This window comes from Cotesia typhae, unplaced genomic scaffold (genome assembly GCF_013202065.1).
Source record: "Cotesia typhae breed Kobodo isofemale line unplaced genomic scaffold, CoteBio_Ctyphae contig_44, whole genome shotgun sequence".
Taxonomy (NCBI): domain Eukaryota; kingdom Metazoa; phylum Arthropoda; class Insecta; order Hymenoptera; family Braconidae; genus Cotesia; species Cotesia typhae.
Genome location: NW_027423753.1, coordinates 2355216 through 2375704, shown reverse-complemented (window position 1 = coordinate 2375704; position 20489 = coordinate 2355216). Strand labels below are relative to the sequence as shown.

The 20489-nt window shown below is 29.9% G+C and overlaps 1 protein-coding gene and 1 long non-coding RNA gene across 4 annotated transcripts in view; one reads left to right on the top strand and one right to left on the bottom strand.

The window, feature by feature from the left end:
* Positions 1-1052: 1052 nt before the first annotated feature.
* The window catches only part of LOC141528757 (LIM domain only protein 3), an 86274-nt gene continuing 66837 nt past the window's right edge, over positions 1053-20489 (top strand). The window contains exons 1-2 of the mRNA XM_074244971.1: positions 1053-2291; positions 2565-2586. The gene's annotated coding sequence lies outside the window, so the exon portion shown is untranslated. The remainder of the gene's footprint in view (positions 2292-2564; positions 2587-20489) is intronic.
* Positions 14543-20489, bottom strand: part of LOC141528759 (uncharacterized) — a 36395-nt gene continuing 30448 nt past the window's right edge. The window contains exons 1-4 of one of the 3 annotated variants that reach the window (XR_012479454.1): positions 15461-16012; positions 15118-15377; positions 14929-15037; positions 14543-14871 (exon numbers count right to left, since the gene is read on the bottom strand). This is a non-coding gene — a long non-coding RNA (uncharacterized LOC141528759). Of the gene's footprint in view, positions 14872-14928; positions 15038-15117; positions 16013-20489 lie in introns of those variants that run through there. The other 2 variants (XR_012479453.1, XR_012479452.1) reach the window with 2 other exon arrangements.

The window sequence follows — 20489 nt, the reverse complement described above, 5'->3', positions numbered from 1 at the left end:
AGAGTTTTAGTGAGAGCATGATGATGGGACATATGCTGTCATCTAGCGATTCAATGTCTATGTAGATGTGGGAGTTTTTTTTATCAGTATGTGGTATTGAAGGTACGCAATTGTAAGAATTATTTAAATAAATAATAAACAATAAATAGTTTAAAAAAAAAAAAACTCGATTTTTAGAGAAAAATATAAAATAAATTTTGATAAATTTAAATTACAAATAGTATTAATAATTTTAATAAATATAAATTAATTATAATGTAAATAAGAATAAAATATATTTTATTTAAAAAAAAAAAAATCAATTAATTAATAAAAATTAATTTAATATTTTCTATGACAAATAAATTATTGTAAAAATATTAAAGAAGAAAAATTGACATGTAGGAATTTTCAAAAATTAAAAATTGCAATTTCTTAAAAAATAATTTGTTTGTCAAAATAAATTGTCAAGTAACTGCTAATTTTAATGTAATTTGTTTTTAAATAAAAACATAAAAAAAATTATTTGAAAGTGATAATTGTTTGTAAAAAAAAAAGTCATTATTTTTTTTTTTTAATTTAATGATTGTTACGATTAAAATAATTTTATTAATGCTACTGAATTTAGCTGACAGCTGTCAATTTTTATAAAAAGTCAATTCCAATAAAAAAGTGCTATAAAAAAATTTAATTAAACAATCTCTTAAAGCTCACTTTATATCTAAATTATTATAAAATAAATTTTATATGCAAAAATAATAAAAAAATATTAATTTATTTTCTTTACTAAATAATTTATGATAGAAAAAAATTAAATAAATAATTTTTTATTATTTTTACTCATAATATTTTCACAAACTTCTTTTTTAAAATAATTTTCATTTAAAGTAAGTTTGAATCGTAAATGCAACTTTAATAGAAATTTGAATTTTTCCTTTCAGCCAATCAGCGCCTCGAACGTTGCCGCGCATAAGCTACTGCGCGTTTTGAGAATTACAGCCGCCATTTTCTATTCACACGGCATAAAAAGGAGGGAAAAAGTGTAACGGTCGTTGCTTCTCGGAATTTGTAGACAAAGGAAGTTTTTATGTCGGATTAATGTGTAATTTCGGTATAAATAACATTGTTATCAGCTAAATAATTTTATTTTATATAAATTAGCGGGAAAATATCTATTAATAATAAAATATTATGTGAATTAGTTAGTGGAAATTAGAGAGTTGATGCACTGCTCAATGCCGGCTCATGTCAGACTCTTCGCTGTTTCGAATTTGTTTCAGATTAATCAGGATAGATCAAGATTTTCTATTTGGATTACATCAAGAACCTAAAATGAGTGAATAATAAAATTTTAAATCTGTTTTTGTGAAGTAGTTATTTATTGTTGAGGTTAGTGAGTAAATTGTGAATAAGTTGGCGATGGTGTACATTGTTGGTGTCAGTTGATAAATATTTTGAGTGTTTTTTATGACATAATTTAGATGAAAATTTTTAAAAAATTTCATTTTTTATTTTATTAAATTTTTACAAGGTCATTTTTTTAATAATTTTTTTTTGCTATAATTTATTTATTAAAAAAAAATAAAAAAAAAAGTGAAGTGACAGCTAAATTTAATATCATGTGTTTTTGTGAAGTTTTCATAATTTAAAGAAGCAGAAATTTGATAGTTTTTTAAAAGTTTTCTTAAAAAAACAAATTTTTAATGACATTAAAATTAGCAGACATCTGATGACACTGAAGTTGACAATTATTAAAAATTTTTTAGAATTTTATAGTAATTTAATTATAAAAAAAATATTAAAAAGTTTCACATGTGAAAATTGATAAATATTATAAATGAAAATTTTGGGAAGCATTTTTTTATTGTAATTGATTTGTTAAAAAAATTTTTAAAATCAACAGCTGACAGCTAACTTTAGTGTTATGACACCTGACCATTCTTCAAATTTTTTTGTGAATAATTAACTAGGTCTCTCAATTTTAGTCCACAATTTTCACCTAAAAATAAAAAAATAAATTAAAACTCCTGTAATTTTTATAATATATTTTTTTTGCACCAATCTATTTGTTAAATATTATCATAATTAAAAATTGAACAGATGTCTGATAATTTCAAGCTCATAAAGTTGTTGTTTAATTTGCAATTAATAATAAGTAATAAGTGTGTAAAGTGAAAAGTGCCCATTAAATAGTTTGGATACATCAAGATTTTCTAATTGGATTACTTCAAGATTTTCCCATTGGATTATTTCAAGATTTTTCAATTAAATTACATCAAGTGCTAAAAAGTTTGTCGAGCTGAATCATCAAGGTGAATAAAATATACATTTATAATAGAACTATTTTTGATAACAAAAATAAATGACAAATTAAACAATCATGTTATTGTTATTATTGCGACGTTTTGACTCTTTATTGAGTCCTCATCAGGCTCACCACTCATAAAGAGTCAAAACGTCGCAATAATAACAATAAAATGATTGTTTAATTTGTCATTTATTAATTCCAACTACCTGTAATTTTTTCGCATTATTTTATGATTTTGGAAGTAATAAAAAATGGAAATTTATTTTTTATGTTTTAGGCTTGCAAGGAAATGCTGAGTGGTGAGTCAACTTGAAACTTAATTTTTTTTTTTTTTATGATTGTTTATCAATTTTACAGAAATTCGAATTTTTCTGACTTTGAATCATAATGTCAAATTTTTCAGATTAATCGTTAATTTTTTTTTTATTATTTTAATTTATGATCGGTAAATATTGCAATTTTAATTTAAGAAGTCTTCAGACTCTGAATATGTTTATTCAGAGTCTGAAGACTAATTTATGTACACTGAAAAAAAAAATTATTGTCAAAGTTTTTCGAGCCATGAAAATTTTTTCTTGCTCTAAAATAACTTTAGTTTTCCTTAAAATTTTCTTGGGGCAAGAAATTTGTTTTTTGTGCGTACAGTTTAATTGAAACAGTCTTAAATATTATTGAAGGTTGCTACTATCCAGAATAGCATCACGAGAACCTAAAAAAATTATTTATTACTTTGGAAAAAAAAGAAAAAAAAATTATCAACCCAATAACGACGACCTGAGTTGATTCAAATAATATTTTTAGTTGAATAAAACGTACTAATTTCGAATATAAAATACTTTTTTATGGTTCAATGTCTGATTAGCGTCTGGTCATACAAGCAAATACATAATTAAAACCGGATAATTAAATGAACGTACCGACAATTTTAATATGAATTAATTCACCATTAATTATAAATTTGGTGATTTAATTTATATAACTGTAACGTGTATAAAATGGATTATAAATTAAACTTCAGTTAAATATCAAGCCAAGAGTTATATATTTCATCATAATAATAATTATTAAACATAAATATACATGTATAATTTAATTGAAAATGAAAAATTATCATTCTTTATGCAATAATTAAATATTTATTCCTGTAAACTCAATTAAAACTCAATTTAAAATTCAACTAAAATTATATTACATATTAAACGTCCACGTTGTTATTCACCATCAGTTACCGCTTTATTAATTTAATGTATTAAAATTAAATATTTAAACAGCTTTCATCTTAATTAAATTTAAACTTTCATAATAAGAAGGTCATTATACAAAAAACAATTCAATTATTTAATTTGTCGATTATAAATATTAAATTATGAATATTTTAATTTGCAAAATTAAATAATTAATTATATTGAGCTACAATAATGATAATAGGGATAAGAATGAAAAAGTTTAGACACAGTAGTGAAAACTGGATGCTGTTAAGGCGGCTGACAGTTGTATAAGGATAAAGCTGCTAGCGTTGAGTGCTTTTATTTGTCGCCAGCTTGACTGTTATTCTTAAGATACAGATATACTAAGTGTGGATAGTTTTTTTTTTCCTTCAATTTGAAAATAAATTTTTTTTTAGCCTATCTATTATCTTTAAAATCATTTTGTTATTTTCATTTCAGAAGATTATTGTGTACTTTATCTGGATTTAATTTAATTTAAAAATCCGTTTTATAAAAATAAAATAAAATCTTAGTCATGCAATTAAATATCGGAGAATTTTTAGGTATTATTGATGTTATTTTTTATCATGGATTAATTTTTTATTTATGTAATTTTTGAATCAAGTCAAAATACCCACAAAAAAAATAGCCCATAAGGGATGAGAAGGGTGGCTTTCGGTGAAGTTATACACTTCAATTTTTTTTTGCAGTTTCTTTGACGTCTAATGAAAGTTATTAATGAGTTTCAGAAATATTATCATACCGGAAATATTTTTTTTCAAATTTTTAATAATGGGTAGCATTTTGTGTGTGTTTATTCGACATTAATGATCTCAAAAAAATTATTTATGTATTTAAATATTCTGTCGCAGTGATAATTAGTCTCAGGGATATTTTTTCCGGAGATGTTCTGCCGAAGATATTTATTTTGGGGATATTTTATCGGGGGATCAAAAATCCTGATACCGTAAAAATTTTGTTAAAATCATTTTAAGAAGATTTTTTTCCAACAAAGTATTTTTTTTTCTCAGTGTGCATTCAACTTACAGTTTATATCTCGACATGGTAATGGAAAAATTAATTTTTCTTGTTTAAATGTAAGATTCAGAGGAATCTAATCGCCTGGGCCTGTCCAGGGAGCTCTAATGCAATCTATCCTGAAGTTGAGCCCAAGAGATTCCCACGGGACCTTCTCTTAGTGATCCATGGCTTAACTTCACCGTTAGTTTTCCGACAAGAACATTTGCCAAAGTACCACGTATATACTAGCACCAGTTTCCCGGCCCAACTGCTAAATACTACACCCAATACCTGCTAGGAAGAGGGAGAGAGATAGGAACAGAAAGTATAACATTTGCATCACTGTTAATTTCGATCGCTTCGGGTCTGAGTACATATTTGACACAAGACTCAAAGTTGGAAAGGTTTTTGCAGCTTTCACCAATACCATTAGTCATTTGTTTGATTTGTTGCTTCCTTGATGCAATGGATGATGAGAAATAGATTTTTCCGGTTAGCTTGAAAAGGAAATTTATTGCCAGCGCAGGATGTTGTCACTTTTAAACTCTTTTTATGTCTGTCGCAAGTCGCGGTCTAATTTTATTGGTTGCTATTTTTTTTAGTGTCTCTTGAGAAATGGAGTAAAGCAAATTACCGTACTGCAAACAAATATTGGCAGGCTGAGACACCTGCTAGCTCGTAAAATTCTCGCAATAGACAGAGTTTGCAAGCGATATCCGTTCGAGGAAACTACTTAGATGGATTTTTCATCTCGTTTTACTTGGTTTGGTGGATTTGTAAATACTTGGATAAAAATATGCCAATCGCTTATAAATCAATCAGTTTATTATGAAATTGGTTTTTAATTTCGTATCGAATTTATATTTTTCGATGGATAATTTTTTTTGAAGACAAGAATTAAAATTAAAAAAATAATAACCTGATTTATTATTCATTAAAGTGATTAAATATTTTCATTATTGAAAATTTAGGATTTTGAAATTTTAAAACAAATTTTAATGAAAAGTTTCAAGTTAAATCAAACAAAGAATTGCTTAATAAACTGTTTATTCAGTTATTTATAACCGTAATTTTTTTCAGTGATTTATTTCCAACCACTCAAACGAATAAATTTTAAGTAAAATTGGTGACACGTGAAGCGAGTAATTAATAAACATTATTTAATTTTTCGTCTTGTATCTCTGTAAAAATCATTTACACAGCAGCAAGCAGTGAGTTCAGTCCAGTGCAGTAGCTTATTATTTAAATTAGTTCTGAAATTATATTAAAATGACGTTGCTATTGCCTTTGATTCTCGTAACTTTTATTCTGCAAGTAAGCTAAATTTTTTTAATTTTTTTTTATTATTAATGTTTAAGCAAAAGATAATTGTGATAAATTAATAATAAAATATAATTTATTGATTAGTTGATAAATAACCAATAAATGAATCTAAAAGCAGGCATGCGGTGGTGCTCTCGCGGCTAATCCCGTCAACAATAATAATCGTTTGTCGGAGCAAAAGAACGATGAACTCGTTGTAGCAATTAACAAGTTCATCAAAAGCTTGGACCTCGAGCAAATAATCCGAGAGCTCTCCTCCATGAGTCAAGGTCAAGTGTTGGTGAAATTAAATCAGATTAGAAACGAGTTGAACATGAATGGAGAAGATCTTAATATGATGATGAGCCAAATCGCAACTGCTATAGAGACCTACACGCTTAAAGACTTGGCAAACCTGAACGAGGCTCAAATCGTTTCGACAGCTCAAAAAGTGATTAACCAGATCCGAATTTACCAGGATACGATCTTTGGAAAAATTTTCGCTATAGCTGACTCGCTGGGAGTTGAGAAAAGTAAGGCCTTCGAATGTGTTTCCAATTTTGTTGATGTTATCAATATTTTGTCGAAACCCAACAAAATGGAACAGGTCGTGAGAGAGAACAAGGATAGAATTATTGCGATAATTCATGGATTTGCCGACATTGTTGAGCTGTACCAACTAGAACCATTTTTTAGATCAATTCTTAACGCAATGAAGGAATCACCTTACAAAGAACGATCTTAATATCTTTGAGAAAAAATTTTGATAAATTATTTTTTTTAATAATTGTCAGAATTATTTTAAAATTTCGGTGTTAATAAAATTACAAATATATTAAACTAAAGTTACTCAAATGAATTTTTTACGGTGTTGTTGTATTCGGGACTGAAAAAATACTTGTTGATTCAAGAATTTGAAACTTTTTTTCTTAGCAAAGAGAAATTCTACATTTTCTGTCACTAAAAATTACTTATTTCGTTTGTGAGAATTTTCATATTTTTTATTGAAGAAAAATTTTTTCATTAAAATTATAAAATGAATTTGGAAAAATAATTACAAATTTTTTTGCTATAATCTATCCTGAACTATTTTTGAGATTTTTTATTGACGTAAAAAATTATTGAAATTTGAAAAATTGTTGGTATTTTTTAAATAAGTCGGTAATATCTTGAATCAATCTTAATCTTCATTCCTAAAAATTATAGAGTGAAATATAGGTGTGTTTTGATTCAATTTCTGAATTTATCGGATCAATTCGAATGAAATATCTCGAAACACGAGTCAAATTTTTCTTGAATCAAGAAATTTATTTTTAAGTGTAATGTAACAAGCAATAAAAAGATACAAGCAATAACAAGGTACAAAAGTCATGAAAGGGATAAAGGAAGCGTAAAAGTTATAAATCGATTAGCTTTTGTCGTACGTGTCTTCTTGATTTTTCTCCCAACTAAAACTCAACACCGGCATTTAATTACTTTTCACAGCTATATACCATACAGTGGTTATATATATATATATATATATATATATATATATATATATATATATATATATATATATATATATATATATAACCACTATATAAATATATATTGAAGGCGGCAGTGACCGGGTACCGCAATAAACTCTACTATCTCCATCACAATCGAGACTTGCGGTGTCGCTTATCTGCGGCAATTCTTCTCCCCGAGTCAATGATGGAAATGAAATATTTTCGCGAGGGTAAAAAATAATAGAATAATAAAAAAAATAATAAATATTCGCACATATTGAGTCTCGCGAGGTTGGAAGTCGTCAGGCCCGTGCTCGTGGATGAACCGTTTAACGATTGCTTTATGCACTGACTATGTACTACGCTATGTACGTATATGCATCCTTCTCTATTTGTTTTAATTCGTTCTCTGTGAGGTGGAGGTGTAGGTGTAGGTGTAGATGGTATGGTCCCAGCCTGAGTGAACTCAATGAGTGAGTGAGTGAGTAAGTGAATGAGAAAATGATTGAATGAGTAAAGTGATAGAGAGGCAGAGAAATCCCCGGATGGCTTTGGCCAAGCGACCAATTAAAACCCTTCACCGTATACCTGGAATTGATATTGGAAACAAAAACTCCAATTTCAGGCGCGTCACGTAACTGTACCAGCAGCCGCGTGTTAATTGACCACCAGCTATTACACGCCGGGACGCTATTGGCTGGCTACAATTTTTCTAAATCATTTTTCCGGTCCACTTTTTCATTTTTCATCGCAATTCTAAAACGCTTTTTTAATTTTTTTGGTTATAATTTTATTTGTATTTTTATTTTTTGTTTGTGGTATGAAAGTATTTAATTGATTTTTTTTTATTTTGAAAAATAAAAATTAATTAAACTTATGAAAAAAAATTTTTAGAAAATTTAAATAAAAAACATATTTTTAATATTTGATTTTTGTTGCGATTTTACATATTATAAATACAATTAAAATATCCAGATTTCAATTGAATGAAAAATAGATTTAGATTGTCAAAAAATTGGGAGAGTAATAATAACAATTGTGGCTCGTCGCTGCAATAAAACTCGGTATTATATACTTAAAATAATGATTAATATATAAACAATTATTTAGAGCATGATAAGAGCGTCAACGGTGTACTTGAATGGTTTACCAACCGTTAAATTACAAACCGCAATTAGTTGATCGTTCTGGATAGTAATGAGACACTCGGAATGCATAGGAGTTGACAAACAAAGTAGAAAAAATAAATAATAATAAAAGTGCTTTTTTCCATCCTAAAACTGCTGTTACTTGCGCGAGTTAAATTACTAAAGCCGCAATAATAGCAATTGCTCTTTGCATATTCTAATTAGAATGTTGTGTTATTGCCCATAGAGTATAGCAGTATACCAGTGAGATATTTTCGCTAAGTATACACTCGCTATGTGACGCGACTCGTAATCTATGCAAAGCCCCCTTGGGCCGACAATATACATATACATATACACTCTATTTTACGCCTCGTCGATCTAATTAACGCGCGAAATTTGCTGACGATCATCTCCATCTATATAGATGTACACATATATCTAAGTATAGATAATATTATGGTATATGTTTGACGACATAATTTCATACATATATTAGTTAGATTGCTTGTTAACGGTCTTTCAACTTAACTTATGTAACAGTACCTACTTTGTTTGGTGTTTTTCGATTTTTTTAAAATTATACTAAAAAAACTTCAAGTTTACACCTGCAATGAAAAATACATATTTTTTTATTCAACGGGAATTTTTTTTTTTCTTTGATAATGGCGCGAAATATTTAAAAGTATTTTTTTGTATTTTATTTTAATCAATTTTATTATGGAAAATTTAATAAAAAAATTTTATTTATTTCGTAATTGAACTACTTTAATTATTTGTTATTGATAACATTAATAAATGAAAAAAATTTAAATTAAAGATGTCCAATAAAAAATCTATGAATAATTTTTTATTCATATTTTATCAATCTTCTACTATATTTCTGCTTCGGTTGCTATTGTTGATTATTCACATAACTCAGTTAGTGTTTGATAGTCCAGCTGCGAAATTAATAGCCGCGATTTACTTAGTTAACATAAATTTATCTCCGTGTGGTTCAATTGACCTGAGATGATAATAATACTTATAACAACAGTAATATATACGTAGTGAATAATTGGATATTATGCAAACACGATTGAGTTGCCTGTGGGCTCGACAGATGCAGTCGACATGTGGCGTCGTCGCGGACCTCATTTTTACCCGGATCGAAACCGCCGCGGCTTAAAGTAGTTTGAAAAAAACTAAAATAATCAAGGATGGATAAATATAGAAGTGCAGGACAAATAAAAAAAAAAAAGGTTTAATAGAAAACTTCTACCGAGTCCAATGCCAATGAGACAGCCGGATGTTTGATTTCAATTAATATTATATACAAATGAGTGTTAGCCGAGGGACTTTATCGCTGTTTGTACTGCGCCAATTATACTTTTTTTTTATCCTTCTTTCAGTTTCGGGTTTGGGTAACTTTTTTTTTTCTTTTTTTTTTAAGGCTCTATCATTGTACAAAGAGACGGCAATTAGTCGGATATCTATTTATTATTCGCTTCATCTTAGTTAGTCTTTGATCATAGAATCGTAATGACTCTTTTCAAGTGCGAGTTACGCCGTATTCGAGATTCTTTTATTTTTCGTTAATTTATTTCATTTTTAATTACCAAGTGGACGGTATAATATTCATTGTTTGTATTGTAAAAATTGTAAATAATTTTTTTTACACGGAAAAAAATTTTCTTTCTGCACATATATATATATATATATATATATATATATATATATATATATATATATATATATATATATATATATATACTTGTCATTGAATAATATAACTTTGACCTCTAGTATCAAAATAATTTCTATTATTAACACTGTTTATATAACACTAATTAATTTAGTGATTCCATTTAAAGTATGAGCTTTAGAATTAAAAATTTTTGAATCCCATGGATATAAAATTTAGAGCAAATCGATACAATAATCTGAATCGAATGAATAAATAAATGTAATTAGCCTTGTTAGAGCAAGCGGATTTATTAGTTGCTCGTTTGACAACAGCGATTTATGTGTCTATTATATTTCCAATTACGATAATTCATGTGGGTGTACATTAATAATTGTGTTTGATGTTCGATAGTAAATGTTGTTTTTATAGTAATAATAATTAATTTCAATAATTAATAGATTTTCCATTTATCTTCTCTTAAAATATCGAATTTTTATCAAGAAAAAAAATTTTTGAATCCCGAAATATTTATTTAAACCTAGCCTTTTTAGTTGATTCAAGATCATTTATCAAATATCAATATCAACAAATATTAACTTCTAAACAATTTTTATTGACTCTTCAATTTAATTTATTAAATAAAATAATGAAATTCTTTTCTCTCAATACAAAGTATGAAATTTTAATTTCATTACTCCTCTCCACTTGCTATGAATTCCTCAGTAATATGTAAGCGTAATTACCGTATTTCACCTAATTAAATATCGAGTTTTACAATTACATTAATATCAAATTAAATTAAATTAATTATTCTCTAAAGCTTTTGTTGAAATTAATTTTTTACTCCTGAAATAATTCATTCAACCAGATTACAGTACATTACTAAAAAAAAAAAAAAAAAAACAACAAATTAACTCGTAATTATGTAATTAATTATATAATAATAGACCAGATATAGATTTGTCTGTATCATCGACTATCGATTAGTGAGTACAGAGTATGAAGGCAGAGCAATCGAGACAGGGCATTCACACGATAGGAGCAGATCCATTAATCGGAGTAGTTATCGATCCTGGAATCATTCTCAAGGCTACAGAGCCAGGGCTTTAGACACCCAACAACTGGTCTAGGCTCATATCATCGCACTTGGACACCCTCTAACGAGTTGCAGACAGACAATCTCTCTCTCTCTCTCGCTTTCTCTGTGTTTCTCTTCGCCTACCAACTAGCGGCTGCCTTACTACCTACTAAACTCGGCTCGTAGCCTCTAATTAGTTCGCAACGAGGACATACTGCGGCTGAGTGGGACATGGAGGACAAGCGCCTTGATGTCGAGTTGTCGAAGTTACCCCCATCACTCCCCTCCCGAAATTTACCTATTAACGGCCACGCGCCACTCACCTGCTTCTGTCTCCCTCCCACTCGCAACCTCCGCCACTGAGAGTACTCGAGTAATGCATGCTAATGTTGATTAATTACCATGCGCGTTACACGTAATCCACTATCAGACTTTACTGTAATTAAACCTGCTCATCTTCATCTCTTGAGCCCTTCATATTTTCATTTTATTCCAATTTTTATTAATGTATCATGTGGATTAATTATTGAGAAATATTTATTTTATAATGTTTATAAAAAAATCATTTATTAAATGATAAAAAATATTTTTTAATGGTGAAAAATTATTCTATTAGTGATACTTTTGTTCATTTGAATTGACAATTTTGACCCGCATCTGGTGGTCAAGTCCAAGGATATGAGGGCCATTAGTAAATTCAATCCTTGGTATTTACTCATACGGGCATACGTCTCTATTTATCTCAATTATCTAGCATATTACGAGTAATAACACCTCTATAAGAGAGATCAATTACACCCGTATCCATGACAAGTGTGTTTGAGATTTTTTTTTGTTCAAGAAATCCAATTTAGATTTTATAGTTTACTCTAAGTCACGTTATTTTTTTAATAACTAAGTCTGTACTTTATTTTAAAAAACTTTTTTTTGGATTGAGAAATATTATAATGACCAATTCCTTAATTCTTTGTAGAATCCACAAAAAATTAATTTATGTAATTTTTATAATTTTTCTCCATTAAATAAACAAGTTTCAAGATGAAAAAATCTTGAAATTCTCTTTGAGACCATTTTATTTTTGAATCAGAAATATTTCTCTTGAACCTACTAGTTTTTCACTAATTTTAATTTTTTTTGTCATTAAAATTAATTTTTTAATGCAAAAATTAATTCGATGATTTAATATATTATTTCAATTTCATTAAAAAATGTGCAACCTCGATTACAAACAGTGATACAAAATCTTACACAATTGTTATTTAAAAATTCATGAATTTTTATATTTTCAAAAGTCAGCTGAGCTCCAATCGGGACGTAAAAATTTTTTCCATCCCCATATCTATCAAATCAAATCGAACTATTGATAAAATGATTCATTGTTCAAAAACCGCAAAATCTCTTGCCTTTAGAGCTTCAGTAGTACAAATTAGGACAGAAATATCTCAACTTATTTGCAAATAAAAGTGTATAAAAGAATCGAAAGAAGGACCAAGCCTGGAAAAGACGACACAACGAGTGAGTTAAGAAACACGGAAAAGCACTTCTGGACTCTTGACGTGTCCCAACGTATCCGGCGTACTATCATCACTATTATTCGCCACCACCCAATATTCCTTTAACTTCACCAGCTTGAGCCGTTACCTCGTTTGGATCGTTCATATAATGTGATACCAGTACCAGCAGAGGTTTTGGACTTTTCTCTGGAGTTTCCACCTTTCAGTCCACCTTGGGAAGATAATACATTAATTTTCCATTGTCATAGACATACATTGTGATCGATCGTTTTTGCTACATTATCACAGAAAACTTTCTGCATTAACTGATTTTACTTTTACACTATATTTCTCATCCCCGATTCTGATGCGATTCATATCATGAATGCAGTAATGCTTTTAAACTTTTAAATTAAAAAATTAATAAATACTCCTACTCCCACTTTTACTCTCTTGTGTGTTTGTGCTCGCAATGTACACCGTGGATGCTCTATACAAAAAGAATATTAATTTAGCGGAATTAAAAGTACTTTTTTTTTATTTATTTTTGGTACAGAACGATGCGTCATAATCAGACGGTCAAGTTACTTAGCCTCGAGCTGAATATAAGGGGTCGCTAAAAGGAGTGGTAGTGGAGGGGGCTGAAGAAGAGACCGAGCTAAAAAGTGTGCAAGTGGAGTCCTTGTGCTTAAGTTAATTAACTAATTAGCGAATTTAATCGGATGACGCATGCGCGTCTCGGGGGATACAAGTAAACCCTCTTAGGCAAAAGAGCCACCCGCTCTTGTCAAGAGACAAGCTTAATGTAAGGTTGGGGGGCTGAGAAATAGAAAAGAGATGCCGAATTTTTTTTTTATTGCTAGGATCGCTGGGTGGATTTTTTATTCATTTAAAAAGACGGTAATGGCGGCGAGTTTTTCTTAAAATAATTAGCGGGTGATAATTTTTTTTAATATTGGTAAATTTTTTGATTTTTCATGAAAAAAAAAATTACTCAAGATAAATATTGTTTTAAAAATTCTTCTTTGGTAAATCAATTAAAATTTTTGCTTGTATTAAAAACACAGAATTGAAAACCCCGCAATTGGCGTAATTAGAAGAAAGCTCTTGGGAATTGATAGAATAATTCCTTTGACTGGCGGTTGCTGGATGAAATAATCATATTTGTTTTTTATTCGATTGTTAATTTGAATGGTAGAGTGGAGCTTGAGTGTTTGGAGTTCTGTCGGGGTATCCTGGGTTTCTGGTGTAATGAAGGGAATAAAAAGACAGTCGAGGGGCCGAGGAACTGAAGAAGCGCATGGGGTTGTCGGATTGAAGGCTGGGGAGGTGTAATGGCCGGTAAGGGAGAGGATTCAGCATGGTGATCGAACATACACTAAAATTCATCCTGTCAACGCATCACTTTCAGTCGTTTAAATAATTCGTTTAAGGTTACGCCACGTGTGCAATCATTTAACTCGATTTCGACATACCCATACAATACTAAACGAATCTTGCTGCAGAATGGACGTTTTTTATCTTCTTTCCGGGGATCAATAGATTTGTTAGTCATGCATAGCATCTGATTGATTGTTGATTTCTGTATAAGTCATTCGAATTCATTAATAAAATCTACATTCAAGAAAAAATTGTTGATTTTTTTTAAGAAAAATATTTTTACACAAAAAAAAATTTTTGAAGAGCCGGTTTTGATGGTTCAAGAATTTTTTATATAAATTTGTAGATCTTTTTAGCTTTGCAATAATATTCTACGTTAAAAATGAAAAAAAAATTTTTTTATATAAATATCTTACGTATTAATTAATTTTAATTTAAAAATTAATGGCAAAAAAAATTTTCTTCCATTAAAATCAATCATAATTTATTCAAAAATAATGTCAGTTGTTTGAAATTGTTACAATTGTTTAGCCACACAAGAAAATAATGGTATCATTAATGCGCTTTCAAAAAAATTTTTAAAGATAAATATCCACTGGTGCCAGGAGAACTTCTATAAAACCAGCCAATTCCATGAATTGGCTTCGGTGGCTGTGTTACAACTTCTTTCATGTCTATGAAAGGAATGATATGTTGTGTTTTATCCATCTCGAAAGATGTTCCACCAAATAATACGCGATAGTTGCATGGACCGTTGCGTTCTTTATTACCCACAACAGATGAAGTAGGTAGCAGAAGACGTATTACATCAGTAGTTCTGCAAAAATTATCATAGAGTTTCTTTGAGAATTTTAGTTATTATAAATAATCATACCCGGAAAACTGATCACATTGATTGAATTGGAATTTTGTCCTTTTTTTACGATCAATATTGCCATACTCATTAATATCTCGTCCATAAACAGCAGATCCAAATATAACACCTATTAAATAAAATCGTTAAAGTTTAAATTGGCCTTACTTTTTATTACAACACATAAATTGTTATTTTTATAAAAATAACCTGTGACGACTGTTTTTTCCGTTAGAATAATATCTTCCAAAATAATTTTAAAACCTTCGTATTGACCATTCTTGAAGTTATACACCACTTTTTGTGCATTAAAACAACTACTTTCAAATTTCCATTTTACAGTTGTTGGATCAATTGTTCCATTGATCAAAATTCCTTGCAGCAGTTTGATGTGTATTCTGTTGTCGTACCTTTTAAATCCAACACCAGTTATGACGCTAAAACGTCAATTATTTTGGTCAAATGATTTCCTTTAAACAACCAATTCACACTAGTATTTACTATCCTTCATCGGCTACAACAGAGTCGAGACAAAATGAGTCAAGTAATTTACCACGAGGAGTAAAATTGTCGTTGTAAGAACGTTCGCATAAGCAACCACAAATATTCCCAGTATGGATAAAAGTGTTATAAGCCTTGGCTACTTTCTGCCCTAAAAATCCGTTGTAACGATTGCCCATCGAAATTGCAGTTAAATAGTGATTTGTGTACGCATCTTTCCTTTTTGGAGTTTCCTAAAATATAAAATTCAAGGTATTCAAGGTAATTAAAATGCATAATTCAAGCTTGAGTTTATGAAAAAGATGGGTTCAATCATTAGCGAGCGATTAATTGAAAGGTCAAAACTATAGACACAGTTCTGATGAATTAATTTGTTTATCTCCGAGCTAATTATTTATTTATTCATAATTATGAGTTTCACTGATTATAAAATTATCAAAACGGCTGACTAATTGTTGTTAATTGATTAATCAATTGTAATATTGTGTTTCTTTTCTCTAAAGATAACTCTTTAGTCGTGCAATCAGTCATATAGTAACACAATTTAAAAAATAAAAGCATTAATGTAGGTCAAAAAAGTAATATTTTATTTTATAATTTAATTTCTGAAACTTAACTCTCTTGTTAGAGAAAGATTTAGCGATCGTCAGCCATCTGTTGTTAATTTTCAATACTACATTTAATAAAAAAAATGATTAATGAGCATATTTAGCCAAATATATCCTGATCTTGGCCAGCAAAATTTTTATACACGAAATTAACTGTAATTTTTTAATTACAAGCTGACATAATTCACAGATTGCAACTTTTAAGTCGTAGAGGATTTAATTATAATTTATTCAAGATGAAAATCAGAGAAAAGAATGTTGATAATCAGGATTCAGTCGGCTGAGAGAATAAGAGAATGTACTTGGGCTGTACTGTTAATGAGGTAGGAATTAATTAACCGAAGTGCACAGTGGAGTGAGTAACTACAAGAGGACTGTAATAGTATAGATGAGAGGGAGAGAGAAGAGTTAGTGGGGCTTGGAAAGGGTAATGGGGTGCTGGTGCTATCGGGTGGGGGTGTAATTAGGGCTCTATAATTGCATCGAGTCAGCAAGAGACTACAGCATGAGTGACAGGTCATATTCACCTATCCAACGGTATTTTATGTGTACTAACTCATGATAATTCTAATTATCTTGACTTGGGAGTTGATGGTTTATTTTCAGTACTATTGATTTTTGTTTATCTCGATGAATATTTAGGAATTTTGTAAATAATCTCGACAAAGGTTTAATTTTGAAGAGCTTAGAAAAAATTGCAGTTCCATTGAAAGGTAATGGCTTGTACTTTCTGTCCTTGTACGCTCAGAATACATAACTGCTGAAAAATGCTTTTAATTAAATCTTTCAAGATTTTGTTAGTTTTTAATTTAATTTCTTAGCACTTAGAATCTATTTTAGTAACATAAGTGAGAGAATGACATTTTGGCACACGACGGCATACATTTCCGTTTAAACCGTGAGAGAGATTCGTCTCGTTGCTCGAGCGTTAGTTCCAGCAATTTAGTTATCCTGGCCTGGTCTACTGCAGCTCGCGTTCTCTTGGTTGATGATGAGTAATATCCTACTGTCAAGGATCCTACTCGTTTTGTCATTTTGTCTGTCTCATTGTTAATCTCGAATATATATAGAATATTAATATAATTTCATTTAACTCACGATAGAGTTATAGATATCTACAATCATCGTAGATATCAATCAATTTTTATTAAATATATATTTTTATAAAAAAATTAAATTTTTATTGATTTGAGAAATTCATGATTTTAATGAATAATTTAAAGCTGAAAATTCTCTGAAAAAATTTTACTCTGTACTTTACTGTTTTTAAACAAGACACACTGATACTTCACCCAAGAATTTTTATTGGAATAAGATACGTGGTAACGTCAGTCCAATATTTTACCGACCTGTTGTAAGAGTTTCGTTAGAACCAATAAATTTTTAAATATCTGCTACTTTCTGTCTTGTCAAAAAAATTTTGAATAATTTTTACAATATGTCAGAACTCAAGTCAAGAAATTCTTGAATCTTTCTTTTCAGTGTGGTAGCTTATTATCAAGTTTATAAACATTTTCATAATATAACTAAATTAAGATACAAAATTCATGGTTGATTTGTTTCCTTTTCGATTTAACTAATAACAATCTTCCCGGACAAAAATTGCTGGTGCGTTTCACCGGGCCCGTTGAATTCTCCTGGACGCTTCCGTTTCCGGAGTAAATCGTCAATCGTAAACTATTATTCGGCGAGCAGAGAAGAGAGCCAGAAACAACGAATCAGTGGAAAAAAAAAGCTAAAAAAAAAAAGTGACATGAAACCGAACCAATGAACGAATGAACGATAAAAAGAAAACAAGAGATTAAATACAGCGTGAACAAGTAGTGAAAGAACGGAAGGGAGTTTCGGCACGAGACTGCCATTTGACGGAAAAAAAAAGCCGAGCGAGAAAAAAAAATGAGGATCAAATGATTCCCGACGGTACCGCAAGGGGGATACTTATGTGTTACGACTGCGACAGATACTGTAACACTGAGTCTGGTGATCAGCACACTATAGCAAACTCTCATGTGTTTTATACCCCGTGAGCCGTGAGTGAGTGCTATATGTTATATCTGCTATAGAGCTTGGATAAGTTTGTAAATGTGCGATGCGCGTAAATGCGGTCGCGTGCGTCAGCTACGCCCGAGGATGTAATTGCCGTGTCTCGTGAATGCGTTCGTTCTGCCGGATGTGATTCGCATTAAGCACACCCGTCCGTCAATCTATGATTCCGAGACCTATCCTTACTATCATACACATCCTCATATATACTTAATATTCTGGCCAGCACTTTTCATCTCTCTTCTCGTGATATGTTTTTAATAAATAACATTCCTCATTCAACCGGAGAATATTATCTATTATTTATCTCTTAGCCTCTACTCTTATTGTTTTCTCTTCAATTAATTAAATCTTTGATGGTTTTTTTTTGGAGAAAAAAAAATCAAAATTTGTTCTTAGTCATATTTATCATACTTTGGATTTTTATTTAAATCTTGCCGTAAAAAAAAAAATAAAATTACAATTAAAATTAAGTCGGCCGCGATAGCCGTGCGGACTAATGCATTAGTCTGTACGGATATCGTGCCGATAGGCGCGGGTTCGAGCCCCAGCGGTTGTTAGAAAATTGATTTCAATAACAACCGCTGAGGGTCGCTCTAGTAGCCGAACTGTACTGATCAGGTTTTCTGTGGTTTTCCTTGGTCACTGTGCTAAAGCTTAAATGGGCAGGCACAGGCAAATGCGTACAGTACCTGTAAGTCGGCCACAGCCGCTACCTCGAACGCATTAAGGTGGGGTAGAAATCTACCTCACCGAGAGGGTGAGGGAAAAGAAGGAAATAAATGTGGTAGTTACTAATGTATAGAAACATAGTAAGAATAGATGAGAGACAAAAGTGGAAGTAAAAAAATAATCCCCACCCTCTCCTTGTAAAAACACACTAAGGTTGTATACAAGTAAAAATCACATTTATTTTTATTTTACAATTAAAATTAAATAATTTCATAATCTTGAATATTTAAAATAAATAATTATACAATTAATATGATTATTGATCTTAATTAACAAATATATTAAGTATAAGTCAATTAAACTCATATTACTTTAATGAACCTACTAGACATTAAATTTTTATTTATAGTTAAAATTTCTTTCAATAATAATTAATATCTAAATTTATCAATAATTTTATTTTCATTACGAATATTTTATATTTAGGCTATTTATTACTCGACAAGTTTTATGTTTCACATTAAAAAAATCCCAGAATAAATTATTTCTCAAAAGCCCATACTCAAGTCCAATATTAATATTACGATTAAATACCAAAGTACCACTGATTAATGTAATTTTTTTTGGAGATAAAAAAATTATCATAACAAAGTGTCAGTTCCAGTGTGACGGATGAGGAGAAAAAGATAAATTATAAACGATAAAACCATAACTAGGAGAGTAAAAATATCAGGAACGGTCTAAGTAAAAGTTAAAAAGTAAATAAATGTGTATGTAATAAGGATAAGGATAAACACATATAGGTTGTGCCGCGTGTCTACTATCTCAGCATATCCACACACCCTTAATGCCTCGGTGGCTCATCGCTAAAATGTTAAATGCGTTTTCGTATATAAAATGCGTTCAGATGCACCCACCAGATAAGACCAGCCGTAATGTATAAACCATATAGGGGATAGGGTGGATTATAGATCGTATTGTATCACGACTCCGACACACATACACACAACTTACCACCGTACCCAACCCCAGTCCGTCTCTGTTTCCATCCTTGTCCCCGTTTCTGTCCGGGCGTTATGTATCCGACTTACACAACCCTAGTTACACACAAATACCGAACGTATTCTCTACTCTGCTGTATTACAGACTCGAGACATTTGAAAACCGATGCTCATTTATTAGGATTTCACGCCTCCTGTGGTCTCATTGCTTCTGTTGAGCACGTTTTACGATTCTCTTATTATCCTGCATAAAAAGAGATTCCAAATCTATGAGGTAGATCGTGAGAAACAAACTTTGATTATTTTTTTTCGGGTTCATAATGCAAAGCATTTTAGAGATTGCTCTATGATCGAAAAAAATTTCCTTTCTGCAATTATTTTTGTAAGTTCACAGAAATGAGATAGAAAAATTAAATTATGTGATCTACAATACGAAATTTTTACTGTTGATCATCTAAGATAGAAGTAGAATTTATCCAGTGTTTAAATAATTAATTTTATAATTTTGTAATTAGAATTAATAATCAATAAAGTATCCCAATATTTTTCATTTTTATCAATTTATCATTATTATCAATAATTAGATGATAATTTTGGAATTTTTCGAAAATTCTTCATTGTTTTAAAAATTTATGACTTGGATTGGCCGATTACTTCCATTACAAAAGCGCTTAACTCTTGTTTATTTGGACTTATTTTCTGAAACGATAACTTACTAAGAAAGAGGTTGCGGGCTTTAGTTTACTTTTAAAAATTT